The sequence below is a fragment of the Strongylocentrotus purpuratus genome, unplaced genomic scaffold, assembly GCF_000002235.5.
Source record: "Strongylocentrotus purpuratus isolate Spur 01 unplaced genomic scaffold, Spur_5.0 spur5_scaffold_5, whole genome shotgun sequence".
In the NCBI taxonomy this organism is placed as follows: domain Eukaryota; kingdom Metazoa; phylum Echinodermata; class Echinoidea; order Camarodonta; family Strongylocentrotidae; genus Strongylocentrotus; species Strongylocentrotus purpuratus.
In genome coordinates, this window is record NW_022145611.1 from 4,337,521 (window position 1) to 4,349,958 (window position 12,438).

A 12,438-nucleotide genomic window follows, 5' to 3' on the forward strand; every position below is an offset into this window, starting at 1 on the left:
GCTGTGATGTGCAGTGCAGTGCGGTACTTATGAATGGGCACGCGGGCGCGAGATCATAGTACATGTACTATAGTATGCGAGCGGTAACTATGGAAAGCCGTTGGTGACTTTATTCACGTGCCCCAGACGTATGGAACGCGGCACACGTCTGCTAAATTGACCAATCACCGCCTGTTATTTAGCAGGCGCGTGCAAGGTGCGATAGCACACGCCTGTTACTTTATTAGCACACGTGTGCCTTTTTCCAGACGGATGCTGTTTACTGCGCATGCGTCTGGAATTGATTGACCAATCAGATATCTTGTTTAATATGGAGTTTAATGTGTGTGTACGGTGAGTGCATGCAGCGCAGACAAGCAAAAATGTGCCTTGCACGTGGTGATCGACGCACGTGGTACTCTTACCGTTCTTAAAAGTATTGACTTTGATTTCTATGTCAGAAAAGAAGTATAAATTGTAAGAGTACTTCCAATGAGGTTGGAACCTTCTGATGCAAAGAATAGTATATCAAATTATAAACGAGGTACCGAACTGCTATATGATTAACGTTTATCCTCCACCTAGTATTGGAGTTTCTAAATACTATAAAGCTAGTCTAGGGTTGATAAAGAAAAGGTAAGTCTAATATCATGAATGGTAGTTTCCAGATTTACAGTCTATCATTCAGAACCTACTTTAATTGCAAATTAGGTGATATACTATGCAACAGTGCCATCGTGATAATGTGTATGATCCAGTGTAGATACATAGTGTTGGAACAAGATCTCTCCCCCTCTTCCATCTCTCCTTTATCTCTCTTGGGTCACTCTGTACAGAGGTCAACCTCACTCGTGGTAGGGGAACCCACACACTCTCTCTTTCTCTCCCTTTCTCCCCCAATATTCTCGTTAATGTTGTGTTGTTGAGCAACACTCTCCATTGGGCTAGGACAGGGGGATTAGTGATAGGAGGCATGTTTGCTTATCATATTAGAAGTTGGAAACACTGTGAAGAGTTTGCATTTGCTTGGCACAAGGGATTGTCTGACCATTATTATTTGGTAGTTTTCAATCGAACAAACCTGCTCATATTTATCCCATAGGCCTAATTATATTTAAGGGTTGATGTTTGGATGTTGATTGGCTTATAATACAACATGTATTGCTGTATATTGCATAAGTGGAAGTTATCACATTTCTTAGAGACAATCAATTTAATATTCTTTAGTCTATATTTCTTGTCTTGTATATAGTTTATGATTATTCCTTTATATTTCTATGTTATATGTCATATGGGTAGTCGAAGCATAATAATAGTGCAATAATTATAGGTGAATCACATGCAGATTGCAGTATTGATTGATAAGTTCGTTTTCCTAAAACGATATTTACACCTGAGATTATGTATGTGTTGTGTGCTAGAGGAATACAACATATTTCTATGTTAGTATTATCATTTCTAAATCTGAGAGGATAATAGATTTAGATTTAGCGTTTAGATGAGATTGCCTAGGTACAATGAAGGTCTAATTTAAAGTTAGGGTATAACGAATCACCATCAGGGCCGTCTCCAAGGGGGGGGGGGGGTGTTGGGGTGCGACACTCCCCCCCCCCCCACCTGTCAGGATATTGTCGGAAAAAATGCGCTGCCGTCGGGAAAAAAGAGAAAAGGGGGAGGGGAAAAACAGAGGGAAAGGGAAAGAAAAGAAAAAGAAAAAAAAAAAAAGAAAAGAAAGAAAGGAAAAGAAAGGAAAGAAAGAAAAATAAAGGAAAGAAAAGAGAAGAAAGAGGGAGGAGAGGAAAGAAAAGAAAAGAAAGAAAAGGAAAAAAGAAGAAAAAAGAGTAAAAGGGAAAGAAAACAAACGGGGGATGAAAGAGAGGAGAAAGAGGGGAGGTAAGAGCCTGAGAGAGGAGGAGTGGGAGTAAAAGAGAAGGGGATTGTTGGGTGGAGTCGTCTCGTCGAGGGAGTAAGAAAGACACGGGTAAATATGTTGCTGTGTCAGGTCAGCTGTGTCGGTATTTTTGCTCGATCCTCGTGTACTATATCAATGCAGAAGTTTGAAGTCGGTGAGATATGTACTACTATACTTGTATTTTCACTTTCCTATAATATCAGCTAAAGAAATCAGAGGTTTGAAATTTTCGGGGAAACTGAATTCAAACAAGGTTTAAGAGTCAACAACGGTACGACGAATCGTCTTCCTTTCTCTATATTGTGATGAAACGCCGAAAAATTCCGCCCTTCGCGCGGAAGGGGAAAACTTCATTTAAACGAGTCGAGAACGGTACAACGAATCGTCTTTTTTCTCTAATAATTTAAGGAATCGTCAAAGCTTCCGCGCTTCGCGCGAGAGAGGAAAACTGAATTCAGATGAATAGGGCTTAATAAGAGTCGAAAACGGTACAACGAATCGTCTTCTTTCTCTAATAATTAAATGAAACGTCAAATCTTCAGAACTTCGCGCGGGAGGGGGAAAACTGAATTCAGATAAGGATTAAGAGTCGAGAACAGTACACCGAATCGTCTGCTTTTTCTCATCATTTAATGAAACGTCAAAGCTTCCGCGCTTTGCGCGGGAGGGGAAGAAACTGAATTCAGACAAGGATTAACAGTCGAGAACGGTACAATAGATCGTCTTCTTTTCCTAATAATTTAAGGAAACGTCTAAGCTTCCGCCCCTCCCTAAAATAAGATCCTAGCTCTGTGATAGCTATGCATGCTGACTAAGTTGACGAAATAATTCGTATATTTGTGTCGTCGTGGAAAATGACCATTTGCGCATATGCAAGTACAATAGATAGTCCATAGGAAAAACAATTTAGCCTTCGGCCCCGGGTTTATAGGGTTAAATTTGTAGATATTGGAAATTTAATTTTGTCGGTAATTGGTGGCTAGTTTTGTCGGTAATCGTTGGCCTCTACACCCCCCCCCCCCCCCCCCCCCCCCCCCACTGAAAAAGGTCTAGCGACGCCCCTGATCACCATATTAGGTATAAATATGATGTGTATAAGAACAAAACATATATAACATTATCTGTATGTAAGTGTTTATTCGATTTGATAATGAAACTGCTCTTATAATAATGTAGATGTTAGTTTATAGGAACTCTGTAGGACCATGCATTATGGTTCAAGGCATGCCCACATAGAGAATTTCGTTATGTTAGGGGTCGGGGCCAAATGCAATGAATTATTGATAATTTATTGGATTTTCTTTGTGTTTTTTTTTTATTTCTGGGGGCGGCGACGTACCCTAGCCCCCGCTGTTTACTCGTACCGTACCAAGGGAATACTGCGGGGAGGGTAGACCGAATGGCGTAGCGTGGTCGTAATGATTTTTTTTTTGGGGGGGGCAGGGGCAGGATGATGGGTCGCGTACTTTATTGGGGCACGACTTTTTTCTTTATTTGTTCAGAATTGTACGTTTTCAATAAATGTTTTCTACAAATAATCGAGGCCATATGGCGACCCCCCTTCCCCCCTCCCCCCCCCTGCGCCTACGCCACAGCCGTGGGGTGTTCCCTATTCATTATTTCGCTTTCTTATTATCATTTTGTTTATTTCTAATTTAATTTTAATTTAATTGTTTATGAAAAGCGACCCTCAACCCATGTTATGAATAACGACCCTTAAACGCGAACCTTCATCCCGGGCCTACCCCCCCCCCCCTCCCCCATCAGTCTGACCACGTAGTGCAGGTACATATTACCGACAATTTTCGTTCAAGTAGTTCATAGATGGCGTAGCCTGTGTGCGTTTCGCGGGGGGGGGGGGTTGGGTGTAACAGCGTTGCCATCTAGGGGCTGATGTATCATGTCCCTAACTCACAGCAAAGGAAGGAATCGACAGAGAGGGGGTTGTATGGACTGAAAGGGCAAGTCCACTTCAAAAATTAATAACAAACCAATCAAACTAAACGTTTACAAAATAGGATAAATAATAAAGGTTTGGATTGTTAATGACATGAAAAACTTTTAAAATCACAAGACAAATTGGCAACTCACTCATGAGTCTGTGACGTCATTCAGGCGCGGATCCAGGATTTCTTAGGGGGATGGGCCCAAATTTGAAATCATGCGACCCAAATATTGGTACGTAATGGTGACCAGCAGTGACGTAATGGGGGGTGGGTACAGGGACGGGCGAGCTTCCCCCTCCCTCCTCCATGAAGCGCGGAAGCTTTTACGTTTCAATAAATTATTAGAGATAGAAGACGATTCGTTGTACCGTTCTCGTCTCTTAATCCTCGTCTAAATTCAGCCCCCCCCCCTCCTCCTGCGCGAAGCGCGGAAGCTTTTACGTTTCATTAAAGGTACTATGTCCCATTTGCAGGCCAAAAAAATGAAAAAGTTAAATTCCAATTGCATTTGAAAGATAATACTAATTTAGAACTTCCCTAAATAAGGTGGGACTTGAAAATGTCTTTAAGTGGGAAAATAACGACTATTAGTTGTCAAATCGACTTTAGGGCTATAGAGCCCAAAAGTAATAGTCTTGATTTTCAGACAATTGTACCGAATGGTCATACGTTTTATGCTGCGCAAAGATTCAATCAGTTTAATCTTGGCCATCTAAAGAAGTGGGTTATTGATGTAGACAAATGCTCATGTACCCTTCACAACTCTTTTCATGTATGTTATTACCAAAGAGGAAAAAAACCAGTCAGTCACTCAATAGTGTCTGACAGTGAAGTCCAGCAAGTAAACAGGTTTCCTTGCATAATTTGAATATGAGGACACTGCTAACATTAAATTTCACAGATAGGACATACATGACATATTCATAATTCCTGCAAAGTTCTACAGAATTTGAGGTTGGCTACAAAAGGGACATAGTACCTTTAAATCATTATAGAAAGAAGACGATTCGTTGTACCGTTCTCGAATCTCATTTTAATCCTTCGAAAATCTTCTTTGTCTGCTCCTTTTTCTTCCTATGTCCTCTTCCTTTGCTCTCCTCTCTCTTATTTTTTTTTTTTTTTTTTTTTTTTTTTGGGGGGGGGGGGGGGGGGGCCAGCGATTAAGGGAGGACCGCCCCCACTGCCCCACCCCGGCCCCGGAAGCTCAGGGGTTTAAGGCAATGAATCACCGTCAGATGAGCATCTAAGGGCCCGCCTTAGGGCCCTAGGTGGAATCCAGGGGGCAAAGCCCCGAAAGCTTAGGGGTTTTATAGGCATTTAATCACGGTCAGATGAGCATATTTTGATACCTCATTATTTTGTGCCACTGGCAGGTAACCATTATTTCTTTCTTGCTCTCTTTCTTTCTATTTCTTTTTAATATACTTTTTTGTTAATTGTGTGTGTGTGTGTGTGTGGGGGGGGGGGGGGGTTCGAGGCTCCCGATCCCCGCCGTTCCGCGCGCCCTGACATGTAGGCACCTCAAGAAGCATATTTCTTGCCTGGCTGTAAATTTAGGAATTTGTCATTTTCCAACAAACGCATACAAAAATATAGGTAATTTACTAAAAAATGAGGACAAATCTCGGAAATATTATGTCATTTTAGCATTATTTGTAAACCACCGTTATGGAATTAGAAATAAACCACGTTTGAATTTTATTTCCCCCAAGCCGCCCCCGCCTCCCTATCGGTACACCAGAGCCCCCCCCCCCCCCCTCCGTTACACCTTGTTGGCGGGAAAAAATCGCAACTGATCTCCCCTACCTTTCTTCTTTCTCTTTTTTTCTCTTTCACTTTCTCTCCTCTTTACCTTTCCCTTCCCTTCCTTTTCTCTCTTATAGGTTGACCGGGGGGGGGGGGGCAAGGGTCTTTCGGCCCCCATTCCGCTCCGCAAGCTGTTGGCGGGATTAACAGCAACTTCCCTTCTTTTCACCCTTTTATTTTCTTCTTCCTCTTTTTTGTTCCCTTTTAGCTCTCCTCTTTCCCTTTTCCTTCCTTCTCTCTATCTCTCTCTTTTTTTGGGGGGGGGGGGGGAGGGGGGAACAGCCTGGGAGGCAAGGCCCTTTCAACCCCGATCTCTTCCTCCCCCCTTTTCTTTTCTTCTTCCTCTTCTTTCTTTCCCTTTCTCTCCTCTTTCCCTTCTTTTCCTTCTCTCTCTCTCTCTGCGGGGGGGGGGGGGGAAGGACCGCTCGACCCCCCTGGATCCGCTCCTGACGTCATTGCCTCGTTATCCTCTTATTGTTTTCTTTCTATTGGTAATCTCCTAACACCAGCATCCTAGTCATATTGACAATAATATGTTTTTGTGTGGATGCACTAATAATCTAATGTAGAGTAATTGTTTTTAGTTAAATCATGAAAAATGTGAATTCTGAAAATTTATTTATATAAAAGTCAATAATTATGAATATACAATATTCTGAAAATAGTTTCAATTTTTCAAAGTTTATAAAAAATCTTGTGAAATGTCAGCCCGCAAAACGATACAAATCATATAACCTGGGCAAAGGCATGGGGAAATCAAGTCAAAAGAGGGAAATTAATGGGATAAAAATATATAAAGCAATTGATAAATAGTGAGGCAATGGCGTCACAAACTGATAACCAAATTGGCAATTTGTGTAGTGCTTTCCATTGTTCCATAGTTTTTCATATTAAAAAAAAAAAATCATAACTTCCTTATTAGTTATCCGATTTTACTCATTTTTTCTGCTCTGCTCCTCTTGTTTTTATACATCTATTGAAAGCGAATTATTTTGAAGTGGATTTACCCTTTAGGTTATACCACATTCAAGCTTTTCGTAAATATACAATATTGCACGATTTATTTTCCAAATAAGTAAGGAAGTTAGATTTCCAAGATTTTGAGCTAAATAAGATAATAAGGTTTTGTGACCGGAAGGCATATGTGAACGAAGCTTTTATTAGAACTTATGGACCTACCATCTCCAGGCACCCAGAAACTATACAATTTTAGCCAATGAAAATTTTCAAGATTTTCGTTTGTCCATGACACTGGAATTCTCAAAACCTCAGGATACTAAACGGAGCTGACCGGACTACAAGTCTAGTTACTGCTAGTTACTGTTTGTTGGAAAATGACGAATTCCCAAAGTTACTGTCAGGCGAGAAGTATGCTTATTTAGAGGTCTACATGTAAAGGCTCGCGGCACAGCGGGGCTCGGGGGCATGGGTCCCCCATCTATTTTGAAAAAGTTTATTCAAGAGAAGTGGGGAGAAGTAAGAAAAATAAATTGTGACCTGCCAGTGTCACAAAATAATGAAGTCTTAAAATATGATCAACTGACCGTAATTAAATGAAATTTCGGAGGCTTCACCCTCTTGACCCCACCTAGGGCCCTAAGGCGTGCCCCTGAATGCTTATCTGACAGTTATAAAATGCCTAAAAATCCCTGAGTTTCCGGGGTATCAAAATATGCTCATCTGAACGTAATGAATGCCCCGATAGCCCCTGAGTTTCCTCGGGGGCTCAGCCCCTGGACCCCACGCCAATTAGTGACCTACCCGTGTCATTAATAAGGTATCAAAATATGCTCATCTGAACGTAATGAATGCCCATTGCCCCTGAACTTCCGGGGGCTCCGCCCCTAGACTCCACACCAATTTATGTTCCGCGAGCCTTGACTTGCAGACCTCAAAATAAACATATTTCTCGCCTGACTGTAACTTTCGGAATTCGTCATTTTCCAACAAACTCATAAAACAGTATAATTTACTAAAAGCATCATGACATTTTACGACATTTGTAAATCACTGAAATCGAATTAAAAATGAACCACTTAAGGGGGAGTCTGCCCCCCTTCGAATTAGTACGCCAGTGGTGTCTAGTGGCGTATCTGGCGCTTGGTCTCGTTTGGGGGAGGCGAGATGAGCGCGAAACCATAATTATCTTTTCCCCCTTTTCTTTTCCTCTTACTCTTTATTTTCTTTCCCTTTCTCTCCTCTTTCCCATTCCCTCCTTCCCTTCTTTCTTTCTCTCTCTCTCTCTCTCTCTTGCTGAGGGGGAGGGGGAGACAAGGGCCTTTCGCCCCCGATCCACACTTTGATGGCGGGAAAAATCGCAACTGATCTCCCCTACCTTTCTTCTTCCTCTTTTTTTTCTTTCCCTTTCTCATCTCTTTCCCTTCCCCTTCCCTTCCTTCTCTCTTTTTAAAGTTTGCTGGGGGGAGGCAAAGGCCTTTCACCCCCTACCCGAACCACATGTTGTTGGCGGGATTAATTGCATCTGACCCCCCTCCCTTTCTTTTCACCTGTTTCTTTTCTTTTTTCCTTTTTTTTTGTTCCCTTTAGCTCTGCTCTGTCCTTTTCCCTTCCTACTCTCTTTTTTTGTCCCCCCCCCCCCTGAGGATAAACAAATTGTTGGCGAGAAAATCGTAACTGATAATCCTCCTTCATTACTTTTCTTATTCCTTCCCCCCCCTTTCCTTTGACTCCTCTTCTCTTTTTTATTTCCCTTTCCTTCCTTCTCTCTTTTTGGGGGGAGAGGGGAGGGGGGCAACAGCCTCGGAGGCAAGGCCCTCAGTCGCCCCCCCCCCCCCGCTGATCTCTTCCCCCTCTTTTCTTTCCTCTTCTTTCTTTCCTTTCTCTCCTCTTTCCCCTTCACTTCTGTTCCTTCTTTCTCTAGCTCTCTCTCTCTTTTGGCGGGGGAGAGGGGGGGGGGAGACCCCTTCGGCCCCCCTGGATCCGTGCCTGGCCGTGGGTGTGTCCCCCATCCAATATGTACTGACCTGAGCAGTTTTGTAATAGCGAACAGGCGCCGTACGTACTGAGCTGAGCAGCTTTGTAACAGCGGACTTGATTGGTTGTCTTAAAATTCAATTTACGAGCGTTCTGCGCATCCGTCTGGCAAAGTAACAGGCGTGTGCTATCGCACCTTGCACGCGCCTGCTAAATAACAGGCGGTGATTGGTCAATTTAGCAGACGTGTGCCGCGTTCCATACGTCTGGGGCACGTGAATAAAGTCACCAACGGCTTTCCATAGGTAACGATCTACGTCAATGCGCGGTCTGTGTGCAAAACTTCCGAAAATAGTCTAGGTTGTAGACCCTAATCAAAAGAAATTTAATTCTGGAATAAAATGGTAAATCGATATTGTCTAGGGTTAGAGTAACTAAATATAATGTGTGAAATTGTATAATCATAACTAAAATAGTTTTTTCTCGAATAATCACTCAATTAATTATTCATATTATGTGCAAATGTTATGTAACTAGACTATATGTAAAATAAATATTACGCCATCTAAAGCTAATATATCTTTGTATGTTTGTAGTTAGCTTTTCAGTCAACAGCACAGAGGCCTATGAAGTGTTCATTGGTTTTACATCAGATTTAGAACTTTTCTACGATGAACTCAAGGGGGAAAATGCATTTTTGTAGTTTCTGTACGCCGCTTGTAGGCTAAATGGTTCTTCTACCGGTTTATATTAAAACCTAATCATTTCTTAAACATTCCGAGTTTCTCCAATTTAAGTGATGTGTGCACATAATTTATGCAAAACAAGAGATAAAACCGAGACTTTCATTAGGTGACCTTGACTTTGACCGTGACCGTGACCAAAAAGATCATTAAAAAAATCAAGAACCAAAACGAGAAAGAAAGACAGTTACACCGTGAATAGATCGTTGGGGCTTCAAAGTCATGAACGCATAGAGTGAACAAAAATCTGCAAAGGTATCGCCGAAATACAGAGCCAGGATAGTGATGCTCCTAATTATGTGGGAGAAAACTAACTAATTTACAGGTTACTACGGGTGGGGACTGAACCCCCCCCCCCCTCCCACCCTTTTAGGGTTGACTGATGAGGTTTCTACCAAAATTTCTGGTTTCCTGCAAGTAAAACGTTGTAACTCCGTTGTAACTTGTACAACCGCCTCTCCCCCTCCCACCCCTAAAATCTTAAAAAGAACCCATGCAGGCAGGGCAGTAAAAATAATTTTACCGTCCGTCAGGTGGCATTTCAACATTGAACTTTTACAGGCCTACTTTTTTGTCTATATTTAAAAGTCCGATGGATACAAAATGAATTTGTGGCATTAACAGAAAGGGTGTTTCAATTTCTCTTTGTAAAGCACTATTCTTATTTTAAAATTGTTTGAGTCTAAGATTCATTTCAAATTCTATAAAGAAAATTATTAAATAAACGGTGTGCTAAATACTGTAAATAATGTATGAAGCCACAAACAAAGCTGGCGAATCAGTACCGTTTTTTCATTTATCTGTTATGATTAATAAGACAGTTATTGTATATCTCAATAGTCAGAATGCGAATAGAATACATTGATTGTTGCTTGCCTAGGACAAACATATCGGCTTGCCCGACCTAGCAACACGTAATGTTTGCAATTTGCATTATGAAAACTGAAATACAATTATTCGTAAAAGGTGAATGAAATAATTCATAACGGAGGCACTTCACTACTCATCCTGCGTCAGTCCAAGAGATTCTGTGATGCGATCTGCAACTGGATTTGTTTGTTTAAAACTACTTTGTTTAGATGTAAAAACGGTACATATAGCGGATGCAACCCCCCCCCCCTTCCCCTCCGGGAACGGAGGGACCGCATGCGTGTTCCCAAAATCTCCGGCTCGCAACAAAGAAAAAGATCTGCCCGTATTGACTTTACACCCCGGACATATGCTGAAAGGGGGGGGGGGGGGAGGAGGGGTGGGGGGAGTAGGGGGGGGGGGTGCTGAAAAGGCTTGTATACAAAAGAAAAAGATCTACCCGTATTGACTTTACACACCGGACTTATTCAGAAAAGGGGGAGGTGGTGCTGGGAACACGCTTATGCGTATCCAAAATAACACTGAGTGGGGGAGGGGGGGGGGGGCGGGGATGCAACCAATTTTAATTTGAGATTAACGAATTATCTTTTAGTCAAAATAGGGGAAGAAAATGATAAAAAAAATTAAGCTGTAATATTTCAAATTTGATTTGATTTTGATGGATATTAAAACAAGACCCCCGTTTTTCAGCGGCCAAATCTGACACCGAGTCCCTCCCCTCACCCTTTCCCTTCCCGTATCCACTGCTACATCTCTCTTGCGCCTCACATCTTTGCCTCTAAAAAGGGGAAAGAATGTATAATAAAGTACATGGCTAGCTACAGATAAGTAGAATGATAGCAGTGAGATCTCCCTCCAATGACAAAACTAGTCTGCATTGTATAGACTAGGTGTGCATTCTGGAAATATTCTGACGTCACACAAGAATCTTAATGTTGACCGTTCCATTACTATACGGGGACAACTCCAAATAAAATTCACATCTTTCGTGTTTGAATCGAATATTATTCATCCTACATTACCAGAATGCTATTTAAATCAATAAAAATATTGTAAAATATTTCAAAAAAATATTGTCATAATACTCACTTTGCACACATAAACAATACCCCCTTGACAAAAAATAACTAAATTCACCCTTTGCATGAGTTCAAGGACCGAAAGTGATATTGATGTCACCATGTTGGTGCATCGTGCGAATGATGCAACGATACGATTGTGTGTTGGCATTTCGCCAGTGATTGTCATTGAGCGAGTTCAAAGATGATTCTTCATATCGAATGCGACAATGGGCATGCCATATTGGCGTATCCAGGATGGGGGGCTTTGACACCTCCCCCCCCCCCCTTTAAAAAACAAATTGGTAGAGGAGAATATTGAGGTACATTTTTAATTCCACTTATTGTTTATTTGGTGTATATGTTTAGATTATCCCAGGTTCGGTTTTGCCATGGCCCGGACCCCGAATCCACCCGATCGGCCCTCTTTTACGATAGTCCCTTGTGTTGTGTATATTTCATTTACCTACTGCTTAAAAAAAAAAAATTAAAAAAAAAAGGGGGGGGGGGTCCGGAGCGGTCTACTCTGTACATACGCCACTGAAGAAGCATATCAAAATGGAAGATGAAGGTTTATCATGCATATTTTGTCAATTATTTGATGTTAATTAGGTTATACAATATCATAATAGTCTTTCACACCATTCAAGCTCTGCAGAAAATTCGATACAATGTTATTGACCGGAGCAGGGCGGGGTGGGGATCGAGGATAGGGAGGGGGGGGGGGGGGGGGTTCACCCTAAAAAAAAACGCCATTGAAGAAGCATATCGAAATGGTAGATGACGGTTTATTTCGCCATATTTTGTCCATTATTAATGTTAATTAGGTTATAATACAATAGTCTTTCACACCATTCAAGCTCTGCAGGATTCGATACAATTTCATGTTACCACTTTGACGCCTTATAATACATATTTTGCAATATTTTCACACATTATAATACTTATACATTTGTTTAGAATTATTATTCCCTTTTGATTTATCTTTATTCAAAATAATGATTGATAATATAAATAATATGCCAACAGCCTACAAGTTAGAGAGAGAGAGAGAGAGAGAGAGAGAGAAGGGGAACAGAGGGAAGAGGAGTATGGGTAGCATAGGGAACGATGGACATAGTTTATCGATCTCAAATGCAATTACTTCTCTCCATTGAATTATGTTTTATGACATTGAATTATTTAAACAA